The sequence below is a fragment of the Carya illinoinensis genome, chromosome 7 (genome assembly GCF_018687715.1).
Source record: "Carya illinoinensis cultivar Pawnee chromosome 7, C.illinoinensisPawnee_v1, whole genome shotgun sequence".
Lineage (NCBI taxonomy): Eukaryota > Viridiplantae > Streptophyta > Magnoliopsida > Fagales > Juglandaceae > Carya > Carya illinoinensis.
This window is the reverse complement of record NC_056758.1, coordinates 38,040,369-38,053,770: the sequence shown is the minus strand read 5'-3', so window position 1 is coordinate 38,053,770 and position 13,402 is coordinate 38,040,369. Positions and strand designations below refer to the sequence as shown.

At 34.2% G+C, this 13,402-nt stretch overlaps 1 long non-coding RNA gene and 1 pseudogene across 1 annotated transcript; one reads left to right on the top strand and one right to left on the bottom strand.

Annotated features, from left to right (window-relative positions):
- Positions 1 to 23: 23 nt before the first annotated feature.
- LOC122316392 lies at positions 24 to 1,102 on the top strand (annotated as a pseudogene).
- An 8,442-nt stretch (positions 1,103 to 9,544) lies between these two features.
- On the bottom strand, positions 9,545 to 11,429 carry LOC122314789. Its single transcript, XR_006243873.1, has 3 exons — positions 11,274 to 11,429; positions 10,311 to 10,387; positions 9,545 to 10,088 (listed from the first exon to the last, which is right to left on the bottom strand). It is a non-coding gene; the product is annotated as an uncharacterized LOC122314789 (long non-coding RNA).
- Between the last annotated feature and the right edge of the window lie 1,973 nt (positions 11,430 to 13,402).

The window sequence follows — 13,402 nt, the reverse complement described above, 5'->3', positions numbered from 1 at the left end:
TCTCGAAGATCGTTGACGAGCTCATGGGCTTCATCGGTATAAGAAGAAATGGACAGGCGAGATCCGAGATCGACACTTCGGTGGGGCATCATCGAAGAAGCAAATGGGTTTCGCTGTTGATGCTTCTATTTGCTCATCCAACCACTGCAATTCTTGCAGAAGATGGTCCTGTACCAAACGGTGATTTCGAGACGCCCCTAGCAAACGAGTTCCTAAGTGTGGCCGTGGTAGAAAGAGCCACCACGATCCCGAGCTAGAAATCAAAGGGCACAGTTCAGGTGGGATTCCTCGCCCAACCGCGAGCTAATCCACCAGGCCATTGAGGCCTTCAAGGACCATCTGGGCCACGGAGAACGGTCAAAGAAGGTCAACAGCAAAGGCAAACGAAGAAAGAAACCGACCAGTTGCCGCGCTCCAGGAAAGTCCCCCGATGTTTCGGAGACTCCGATTACATAGGAGATTGAGGAAAGCTGTGCTTTTTCTGTGACCTCTCCGGAAAATGATGTGGCTTCTGCGAGCTGGATGGACAAGGGTGATGTTTCTGTGGAAGGAAGTGGTAAGGACAAGCATAAAGAGCACGAGGTGGCCATTGAAGAGGAGGAGGAGGCTACGGTGGTTGAAACGGCAATGGTGACGGCTAGCAGTAGCAACAACCACAAGGGTTTGGCCCAGAAGGTGTTGCCGGACGTGTTGGGTTTATTAAATTCTCGATGGTGGAGCCTTTGGAGTCCGAATGTCACGAAGGTTCTATTGATTCTGAAACTAGTGGTCTTCTACTTCAAATAAGTTTTTCAACATATTATTTGCAATCTCCGAGGTGAGTATTTAAAACTATATTCATTATTATTACTTGATAAAATTATATTTATTTACATAGTTTACATTTCAGTTATATCAGTGGTAAATTTTATTCACATAGTTTATATACAAGTTCTATTTACTTTTTATACTTGTTATGAATTATTGATGAAAAGATTCATCTTAGAATAAAAATGAAGCATCCCTGAAGGATCGCCCTAAACCAATAATTTTATTGGATATTTCATATTAAGTTTCATCCTGAAATAGAAGTTGAGCATCCTGAAGGATCGTTCTAAACCAATGATTTTATTAAGTATATCATATTAAGATTCATCTTGGAATAGAAATTGAGTATCCATTAAGAATCGCTCTAAATCAATAATTTTATTGAGTATCTCATAATAAAAGATCTATTAATTCTATGAGATAATTTAAATGAATGATATGTGTACCAAAAGCTCATTATGATTAATGCACCTGAAGTTGCATAATTGAAATTGTATAAAAAAATCACTAAAAAATATGTGTTTAAAATGAATACCTCGAATGTGCTCATAAAGTAGTAATATCGAGTGCAAAAACTCACAATATATTATAAATTTATATTTAGTCTTCTAGTGGTTAAGCAAAATAATGAAGTTTTGTTAATAAATTATTAATCACGTCCGACTAGTTCCACATCATTCCCTGAAGTAAATGATATTAGATTTATATCATTCTCAGAAGAGAATGATGCATTTTATTCAAAGAAACCAAGAGCTTAGATGTGGTAATGATTATCTTTATAATATTTCTATAGTTTCGAGCCAGAAACTTGTATTGAAAAAACTATCAGATTTCTCTTTGAGATGATATTATACAACTATTAAATCAAATATTATGATGCATCAAAAGTGACATGATTCAAAATATTCGTATATTTTTCATGATTATCTTGATCATCCGAAATCAATTATGATAAGTCAAATAATTTTCATATGGACGTCCATAAAAAAACCAAAAGATTCTTTTACTATAAAGTCTTCCCACCATGAGTGAAAATAAAAATTTCCTAGAAACAAATAAAATGAAATAATTCGATGTTATCTTGATTATCATAGGTGAACTGGAAGTTCAGATGATAATTAATTTATGGATGCAGTAAGATAAAAATGTCTCATATTCTAGCTGCTAAAATCTCAGCGAGGATTGAAGTCCCCGTATGACAATTAAGAAATTTAGCAGTCTAATGAACATAAGACATATCTAAAAACATGTGAGACCTATTGATACAAAAGATAAAGCATCCCAAAAGAGAAAAGCTCAAAGAAAAAAAATTGGTGCTCTTGAAGAGATCCTACCTACAAAACAAGTAATAAAATCCATCCAAACTTTTTGTACAAAATTCTCTCATAATAAAAACTTATGAAAAGTATAATCCTCCTGAAGAATGTCTTCTGAAGAGATTTTTCATGAAATGTCTTCCCTTAAAGAGAGACAGGTACCTGAAAATAACGAAATCTCGATAAATTTAATGAGTATTGGAGACATTTTGAATAAAAATAAAACTATTGTTGACAACGTATTTTCATATAAGATGACACTTGACATTATCAGAAGTAATGAAAAAAATAAGCCAAGAACCATCGAAAAATACCGACGTAAAAATATTGTCTAGAATAGAAAGAAACAATTCATGCAGAATTGATATCACTAGTAAAATGTGATACATATGGACTCGTAGTCCAAACACCTAAAAGATTATGCTTGTTGAATATCAGTGGGTATTTGTATAAAGAAAATAAAAATATGATATGTAAATCACGAGCGAATTTTTCGTAGAAATAATATTGATATGCTTTTGAAGTTGATGAAATTATATTGAGGTTTTTATTAGCTTGAAAGTTATCGAGAGTTTGGATATACATGATTCACTGCATATTTATATGGATCATTGGATTATAACATATATATGAAAATCTCTGAAGGATATAAAATGCCTGAAACTTCTAATCTGAATATATCCAAAAATATGTATTCTATTAAGTTTCAAAAATCCTTATATGATCTAAAAACAATCCAAACACACGTGGAACAAACTATTTTCCATATATTTTCAGTATCTATATTAACTTATTGCAATTTATATAGATGATTTAAATGCTATTGAGGTTCCAGAAGAGCTCATGAAAATTACATATATTTGAAATATAAATTTAAAACCTTTGCGGCTTCAATGGAAAGATTAATGAAATTATTAGTTCTGAAATATCATCTCTTAAATACAATTAGTATTTTATATTCATATTACGGTTTTGTAAGAAGTTATTAAAAGAGAAATAAAATTGAGCACACAGAACATCTACCAGAAGATAGAAACACAATATGAATATTTGTAAAATATTATTTTATTATCTCGAAACAAAATTACATAAATTTGAGGCTCTTCGCCTCATTCTTTAAATAATCTTGCTTTTTAAAAATTTGCATGACATCCCTATCTAAAGGAGTAGGCAATCGAAAAGAATATTTAAGTAAGGATTTAAATTCATATTATTTTGCTTTATTGCTCCTATCTTCATGTTGGACTCCAAAAGAAATCGTTGAAAGATATAAATTTTCTCGTTGAGTTTGTCAACTCCACAAGTTTTGGATTATCATCGCTGAGAAAATGTGACAATACTTGATGAGTATCGGGTACCGAGACTCACAAGGTCGTAGATAGCTTCATTATCTAACTTATTAGTCAGATCATTATTGTATTGCATTATAGCACCTACGGTAAAAGCAAAAATAACTGGTGAACAAAGTGTAGAATACCTCGTATATTGATCATCAGAAGATTGCTGAGCCATTACAGAGTAAGAATACAGACTAATTACGTAAAAGTGAAGAATATGAAATGCGAATAAAAATGAGCTGAATATTTCTTTTATAGAGAAAATTATGACAAAGCATCTCTATTGCTTCACAGCATCTCTCGTGAAGTATCTCTCTACAATAAACAATAGATGTAGGATTATAGCCCTGCGACGCCTGACAGCTACGGAAGAGCTGTAAAATCCTGCGGTACTTATCTAGTCTAAAAAGATGCCACCGTTTTGTTGAATTTGGAGGTTAGCATTTAATTTTGATAACTTTTCCATTATATTATTTGCAATAACTCCAAAAGAGCACAACTCCAGAAGAGTAGTGAATTTAATGTTAAAATGATTTTGAATCAATATGGTGAATTTGTTTATCAAAACATTATCAACTGTATCATTTAAAGAGTTGGTACACAATATTGAGATGCATCAACGTAAAGATCTTTTACTATAAAGTCTTGAAACACTTTTATATAGACAAAGTTCATCTCCTGAGTACTCCAATGGTTGCTCGATTATTTGATGAGCAGAAATATTCATTTCGTCCTTGTGAAAACGATGAAGAAATTCTTGGTCCTGAAATATCTTATCTCAGTGCAATTGAAGCCCTGAATATGTGATTATTTTATCAACATAGATCAAGTCCACAATTAGTTGGATATACATATGCAGGTTATCTTTCAGATCCATACAAGAAGATCATTGTAATTCATGAAGAGAAATGTGAAATTGATGTCAAGCAGATACGATCAAGTAATAATTTGGCAAATTTATTCGCTAAACCATTACCAATTGCAATATTTAAGAAAATTATACAGATATTGAAATGCAGAAACTTGGAAACCTATTATCATGTACTTTTCAGGGAAGTAATGTCTTGAAGACTTGTGTTAATTGTACTCTTTTTCTTTTGCTAAGATTTTATCCCACTGGGTTTTCCTTTACAAGGTTTTAATGAGACAATCCTAAAGCGCTTGACGGTACACATAAATACTATACTCTTTTTCATTTGCAATTGGTTTTTTTTTTCCACATGATTTTTTTTTTGTTAAGGTTTTAACGAAACATATTCTTTAAATATGGTCATTCAAAATGAGAGTGTTATAAACCGACTTGTATTGTATGACCACATTTAGCCGTCATAATTGACCATGTCTTAGCCGTCAATTAAGACTTTTGTACTCATATATATATGGGTATCATTCAAGGTACAAGATATGGAAATAAGAATTATCTCTCTCTCATTCTCTCTCTTTGTCATTGAAGCTCTCTCTTTTCATTAATTTTACAATAAGTTATAACTACAATTGCATATTAATATATATATCAATTTAATACAATTAATTAAAAAATAATTTTTATTAAAAATAGTGTTAATTTAAAATTTGAATATGAATAAATTAATATTGATACGTATATTAGTACATATATTAATATGTGACTTTACTTATATATAGCAAAACTCATATATATTTTAACTTGACAACAACTTTAAAGTCTAAAGTAAGTGTTATACTATTTATACCGTGGTATGTAAATATATATTAGTATGTAATTTTATTTATGTATAACAAAACTCATATATATTTTAAGAGTTCTTCTATATACCACCGGGGTTGCGCTCCCGTCGCGTCCCCGGCTGATGTGACATATGCCATGTCATCTAACTTTTGTTAAAAAAAAAAGAAGAAGAAGAAGAAGAAGAAAGCGGGAACTAAAATGAAATGAAATGGGTATTTTTTTTCATTTTTGCATGGGTTTCCATTTTCGTCTGAGCCACTGTCGAGCTTCTTCTTCTCCTCGTCCAGTTGTTGCGGTCGCTGTCGTGGGATAGTCCACATCTCTGAGTCGCGGTCATCGTCGTGGGTAAGAGAGCTACTGGCCGCGGTCATCGTTGCAGGGGAGAGAGCGACTGGTTCATCTGGTCCTTGGCTATTGAAGGTATATTATCCTCTAAATCCAGTAGCTAGATCTGCTAAAATCTCACAAATGACTGCATTGAACTGAAATTTTCACACACCAAAATACAAGCTGATAAACAGAGATGAATACAAGCAAATAAATAAATTCGACTCACCAAAATACAAGCAGATAAACAAAGATGAATGGTTTTGTCTTTATTGTCAACGGGTTGATGCTTTTCTTTCCTTTTTTGCTTTGCCAGAGAAAGCAAATTACATGAAAGGTAATAACTTTGTTGTTATTTCTTCAAGTTCTGCTATTTCTTCGGTCACCATTGTTGATCTCTGAAACTTTTCTGCTCCGTGCACCATTGTCGATCTCTAAAGTTGTAAAAAATCTCTTTTTATCTCTATCTTATATCTGCCTTATTTTTTGTTGCAATACTTGTGGGCTTTCGACATCTGTCTGTGCAGTGACTTCGTTTGGTTTTACTCATCCCCTTCACATTTTGGGTTGTGTGGATTCCCCAGTTTATGTGAAAACACCCTTCGTGTTTTGCACATTTTTGGCCTTTTGATTTTCTTTTACCATCCAGTATACAAATACCTATTCTGTTTGTTTTATGGGTGGGCCTAGTGGAGGTTTATTAAACCGATTACTAAAAAACAAGGTCCTAGTCTTTTTCCTTACCTTAAATTTCTTTCTTTGTTGAGGTGGGCAGGCTCTGATCTTAGGCCTCTTGTTCAACGATGAGAGAACTTATGTGTTGAGCCGATTCAAATTTTATGTTGATTTGCAGGATTGAGGGCCTGGACTGTGCTAGGTACTAGATAGGTTAACCAGTAAGGCGCTTAAAGCTTAGCTATAGATTGCATAAACTTAAGTTTGTCTACATCTAGGTAGGGAATTAAAAAAAGAAAAAGTCTAGATGCAATCGGCGTGTGCAAGTGCGGGGAAAACGTGCTAACATGGAAAAATCAAAACGACTGCGTTTTGGTTTTAGACGGTCTGCCTTCATCTCGTGCCGATCAGATCCCCCCCTTTCCTTCCCTTTCCTTCCTTCTTATGTAGACCCTCTATGTGTTTATCTCTCTCGAAGCTTCCTTCCTTCCTCTGTGTTTATCTCATTCGATCGTGCCTCTTTGTATTTACAAACCTCGAAGATTCTTTCGTTCCTCTCTGTGTTTCAAAAACTCGAAGCCCCAATCTGTGTTTATCTTTGTCAAAAATTCACGCCGAAAAGAATGTGCTTTCAAGTAAATGACCTGCGTAGGAAAAAAGACTCTCGAATGTGCTTTCAAGTAAATGAACTGCGTAGGGAAAATTGAGATCATATTCACACATAGATGCTCCCAAGACTCTGGTTATCCAAATTCGCGGAAATCCAAGAAAATAACAAACAATGAAAGAAAAACTCTTGGAAAACTCAAAAAGGTGCCTTTTACCGTCCATGAAGGAAAACTCGGGGAAGAGGAGCAGAAAAGAAACTATTATCCCTAGTTAATTGTTCTTGATCTTCAATGAATGTGTGTGGAACTAGAGGAAAAGTGAACTACATTTATGGAGGTTGTTGAAGGAGGCCGTATAAGACAAAGCCATAAAGCATTTATTGCTTGTGAGAGGTGGAATTCCTCTCTACATTAATGGAGTCGGTTTTCTGGCAGGAGAGAAGGATAAGACGAGCAGTGGTTGTGAGAAGAGTGCAGGAAATTAATGGAATGAAGAAAGCCACGAAGTTCTTTGATCCCTACCGGTCGTAGAAATCACTCGTGCCAACGAATGTTGTAGTGGTCGGAGAAATCACGAAAAAGATCTGCCTTTTTCATCTACCCACGAAGACAACCCACATGAAGACCCAAATATCTACCTTCTTCATGTACCCACTCGAAGACGAGAGACCAGGGAGACCCACACTAAGAAGAAGACGACCACCACACGAAGAGATTTGAGTGTGTTTTTTTTTTATTTATTTTTTTAATTTAACTGACGTGGCCTGCACGCTTACCCCACGTTTGCATGCCCCGACTGAGTGTAGCAGAATTGTTAAAAAAAATACCCTGAAAATACCTCTTACCATTTAGCACTTGAACTATAGGGATGTTTATTGGCTTCATGGACACTTGAACACAACAACAAAGAGAATTGCTTGGTCTACACAGGGATCCTATAGAAGTGATTTTACATGCAAATGTGTCCGCCTGTTTTGTTTTGAATTGAATTTTTGAGTTCACTTTTTGTTGAGCCAAGATTGGCATTGTCATTGCGAAGTTAGCATGTAACTTGACTTTTGTAAAAAAACCTGTGTAGACGTAGCAATTCTCGAACCAATAATCCCAAGGGTATTTTCTCAATTGCATTGACTATGTCATAAGTGTCAGAATGCATAAGATATATAAGTTGGACACACTATATTAATGGGGAGAATACAATGATGTTGAATACACAATAGTACATTACAGTAAGCTACAGAAGAACACATTATATAGGACTTATCTCTCTGCTTGAGATTCTCTTTTTAGAAACTTCCATTTTATGCAGTGAGTTATTTCTCCATGATTATCATGTGTATCATGTGTACATCTCTTTTTATTTTATAACTGCCTTTTCATGTCCTTCAGCTTAACAAAGGCACCTTCCAGATTTTGAAGCCTTATGAACTATATTTTTTAACCCTTTATGAGAAATTCCATTCTAATATTTTTTTTATTCTACCATATTTTGACATAGAAACCCAGGCTAATAGAAGTCAAACTCAAAGGCCAGTGCATGTTTTCTTTAAACCCATTAAATTGAATCCATCATGCCATTACTCCCAGCTAGGATGTCCTTATAATGATCTTATACCCCTACTAATCAATAGGTAGGTGAAAAGCTGATCGATGTTGAATCAACCCACTTCGCCAAGTACTAAACTTTAAACCTGTTACAAAATAACACCTCCACCTATATAATAACAATGCAAAAGGGTATCCAAAAATGCCTTTGAGGGTGATCTTGAAAAGCATCACCACAAGACTAAAATGCAAATACTGTTGCATCTGATAACTGTGTAGAGAAGAACTCCCACAGCAACCTCGGACTCATATACAACTCGAATTATCACCCTCATTGCTAATTTTGGTTGATTTAATGTATTTTTAGTGGCTTGAATGTAGTCTTGACATTATTTAGTGGCTTGAATGTAAACTAGTAATTTTTTTGCATTGGTTGAAATTAACAAGAGCAGCATCAGGAACTCCTTGGGCAGAGGCATGAAAATTGGGTGTAGCTTCAAAGTACATGCTTTTTCTTAGAGAACTCAGCATCAATTCCTGGATCAGAACATGTTGGGAAGTCTATGCGAGCCTCAGCTTCAAAAATTGGATCTGTTGTTTTTGGTTCTCAGGTTGTATTAAGACCTGGTTTCAGTTCATTTAGGTGTCCAAAAAAGTCTATTTTCGTCTTGAGAAAAAGAGCTTCCTAGAATATTTTGTAAGAGATGTGCCATCTAAAACCTTTGGTGTTCATTTGGAGACACATCTGCTTTGAATTTTGCAACAAATCTACTGTGAATTTTATGTTTGGAAACACTAGCCAATTAATAGCTGGGTAGAGTTTGAGCGGTAGTACTTAGATAATCGTAAGTTTCATCTTTGTGCAACCTTACAAATGAATAATTACAAGCCCATGGAATAAAGAGATCTCACATCAATTATTGCTCTTACAAACGTGAAGAAAAAAGTCAGTAGCTTTTTATTTGCAAATGGATGGGCATGCCACCATGCATGCATATATTATGAGTTTACAAGAACCAAAATCAAACAGGAAAATAACTTTTCACAGGCTGCCAAAGTTTACGGGCTCCCTCAAGAACCTTTCCTGTAAGAAAAGGAAAGGGAAAAACAATAGAAGAGGAAAAAGTGCTCTGTTTTGTATATTGATCAATAATAAAATGATGAAAGTTTTGTAAAAAGGCAACCATATATATACACATGGCTACATGGCCAACTGCCTGCAGACAGCACACAAAAGTACCACCTATTCCACTACTAACAATAAAAGGCAAAACAAAAGGTATTTGTACAATTCCAACAAATGGGACAAAAATAGAAAGTGGAAAGGCATGCAATGACTATTCTAGTGGGCCTCCATGCAGATCATCCAGAGCAAACAAAAGAAATTTAGAAGCAGAGGCATATTGTAGGTCTTCAAGACTTGTAGTAGCAGCATGAGTAGAGTGAGCAAAGTGCTGCAATATTTCCATCTGCCGATCGAACCCTGGTCTTGATGGACATATCAAGATAGACATTTTGTCCGATCGAATTCAACCACCAGGCCACCAAGAATACTCGAATCAATCTAACATACATAAATAAAAAAAATAAAAAATAAAAAAATGAATTCCTTTTTGTTTAACGTTAAATGAAGTAGTGCAAGAAAATAAGAGTCATGGATGATATGCCACATACCTTCTGCTCGAGATCAATTAACCTTCTTCCCACGTCCAATAATATCTTTAAGTGTTTCCTTCAGTTCTTTCTCCTCTTTCGGTGGAAGGGCCTGGTAGGAAAAATAATAACATTCATAACACACAAGATCAATTCCCAATTCTCATAACGAAAGGTTGTATGGGACTATCACACAGACATACCCATTTAAGTTGTGTACAACCCACATAAATCTTATGATTAGTAAACCAGATGTGCGAGAATTGTGCAAGTAATAAAATAGTATGTTATTCTCCTAGCAATAGCAATTTTACAATCAGGGGGAGGAACTTACAATAACAGTCGTCATTACAGCTTTCACTTCCCCCCTATGTGCCATGGTCAACTCCACAAATCTCTTAGCGATGCTGTCTATAAATCTTAGCCTTTCATTGTCAGCCAACAAAACTAAAATAATTTATAAAGGATCACACTAATTACAAGCATTTAGCTTTTATCGGAAAAGAATTCAATAAAGCCACAGTCATCAAAAGATATTAACTAAAATAAAAAATTAAACTGAACATCAATGAATCAAGAAAATAGATCAAATGAATACAAATTGAATATACCCAAATCCTTCGATGGTGAGAGACACAGATGGTGAGAGACACGGAATAATGGACATAATCATCAGTTTAATTTTTAAGCCCAACCACACAATGAGAACACCAACACTACCCTTTCCCCATAGTAGCAACAACAATTGTTACTGCTAATATTGGATATGGTATGCAAGAAGTAGCAGAAAATCCAAATTATCATAGCATAATGGATATGCAAAAGATATTGTGAAAAAGTCATTCACTTGAGGTATCGACTACATGACTCTTTCTTCATGCAAAAAAAAAAAAAAACAAATAATGACAAAATAAGGTGATGTCCCAAGGCAACCTCAAATAACCTAGGACGTACGTCAAAACCCAAATCTGTTTTGCCACTATGGCCCCTTCTGCCAAGAAAGAAATGGAAAAAGGGGAAAAATCATATCAATGAAATTTTTTTTGTATAAGTTGATGCATTGGTTTATGCCAATATAACAACCAATTAGTAGCCTACGTGCGCGAAGATTTATTTAGACATCAAACCAAGGAAAGGATAAAATGTGAGATAACCACAAGTTAAATAACAACACCATCCAATATCATTACACGAAACAATTCCCAACTCTCCTCACTGCAACCACATGAAAGCAAAATGTATCCACCAAATGAAAACCGTTTACAAAAATAATCTATCAGATCAAAACCAAACATACCCATGAAACACTCCACATCCCAAGTCAGCATTCGAAAGAGAGAGAGAACTCTGAGGGAAATCGAAGTCACAATAATCAGAGAGAGAGGTCTAAGGGAAATTGAAGAGGGTTAGGGTTCCTGCTTCTCGAGGTCTGAGAAAGGGGAAATCGAAGGGGAGAAAGAGGTCTGAGGGAAGCACGAAGTCACAAGAATAGAATAGAGGGAATTTGAACAAAAGAGAAAATGACTATTAATTTTATGCCACGTAGGACACAAGGTCACGGCAGGGTTATAACGCGGTTGTCCATAGCATTTTTCATATTTTAACTTGGCAACAACTTTAAAGTGTAAAGTAAGCGTTATACTATTTATACGGTGATATGTAAACACATATCGAATTTATCAGATTTAAAAATAATTTTTTTTTTACATTAATTATTATGATAAATCTTTACATTAATAAATTATTTAATATATCGATAAAATATATATACACACTTTTTGTACGGGAAAAGTGGCTTGCAAGTTGTAACATTGGAGAAAACCAATTCGTCCGAACATAAAAGACATTCAAAACTGACGTTGGGCCCAAAAAGTAGACCTCGTCGGCCATAAACCCGATTCCCTTTCAGTATTCATGGCCCATTTAAAATCTGGGCAGAGCCCACCAGGCTTAGGGCAGACACTTGCGTATATGGATTCCGATCATTTCTGTCTAAATTTAATTACGTCATTTATAATAAGTAAGTTTATTAACCATAACTGTTAAATTGGTTAAAGAGTTCTTTAAAATAAAAATAAAATTTATTATTTAATATATTATTTATCCAAAAAATTAACCTTTATTTATTTATTTTTATAAATTTGTAAAATGTAAATTCCAAAATCCAAACTTCCATTTTAAAAATTGGAGGAGATTATACCAATCAGGCTATAGGTCTTTGGCATCCCTTACTTTTACTAATGCATATCCTACACAAGAGTTTATCCTATAAATATAATTGCTCGCTCATTTTATCCTATCGATGGTATCAAATTATGACGCCTGTGGGGGCAATGCACGCTTGAACTACTAATCAAAGATTGAAAGTATTTCTATTGTAGTAACTAATTGAGTGCTTAGTTTCGATTCAAATAGTTAAAACAATGTTTGTCGTTAAACAATACTCTGTTTAGTCGTATAATTCCGTTCAAACTATAGGCTGCTTTACATGTTTCATCTTGTCATGTTTGAATGATTTCGGACCAACCATTTCGGATAAAACTATGAGCTTGACATGTTTCATGTTTGAATGATTTCGAACCAACCATTTTTACTCCAACCTAGAATTAAGTCAACTAATCCTCACTATTTTTTTACCTTAATTTTTCGTTTATAATAAGGACAGGTTATGGAGACAAAAGTTTCTCAGTCAATCAATCTTAACATTACTTGATAGCGACAATATTATTTTATAATTATTTAAGAAAAATTAAATTAACCAAAAAATTCCTTGACTAAGTAAAAAATTAGAATATTCGTACAACTTGTGGAGAGAATGAGCAAGACCCACTTCCCACCAATGGTTCGGACCGGATCTGTAATATTTAGATGCAATTTTGATCTATAGTAATGGTATACATCCAATGTTTTTTTTTTTACATGATAATTACATAAAATTTCAAATCTAAATAAAAGAAAAAAAAATTAATTTTATAATAAAAAATAATAATATTTCTAGAGTCATAAGAAAATTTTTATAAATATAAATTTATAAAGTAATATGATTTATTTTATAATAGAAATAATTTTATAGTTTAACTAACACAATATTGTTTTGTTATGAAATTTTGATTGGCTAAACCATTCATCAGATAAGAAACAAATGAAGGAGGGTGTACGATGGGAACCCACCACAGCGGAGACAATATCCGGACTACACATTAATGCACGCGTGCATTCGCAGTCTAATCGCATCCATTGCCTTGCAAATCACAGACTGACTCTCTGTCTCCTTATCCTTCCCTACTTTTTCCCTATTTCAGTTCAATTTTTATTTATTTTTTGGGCCAATTAAGCAGCCCCAGGTTGCGAACTACAACTCGACAGAATCTGTGTTGAGATTTCCATGAAACTTAGAAAAGGGGGCGGATTCCACAAATGTTTTCC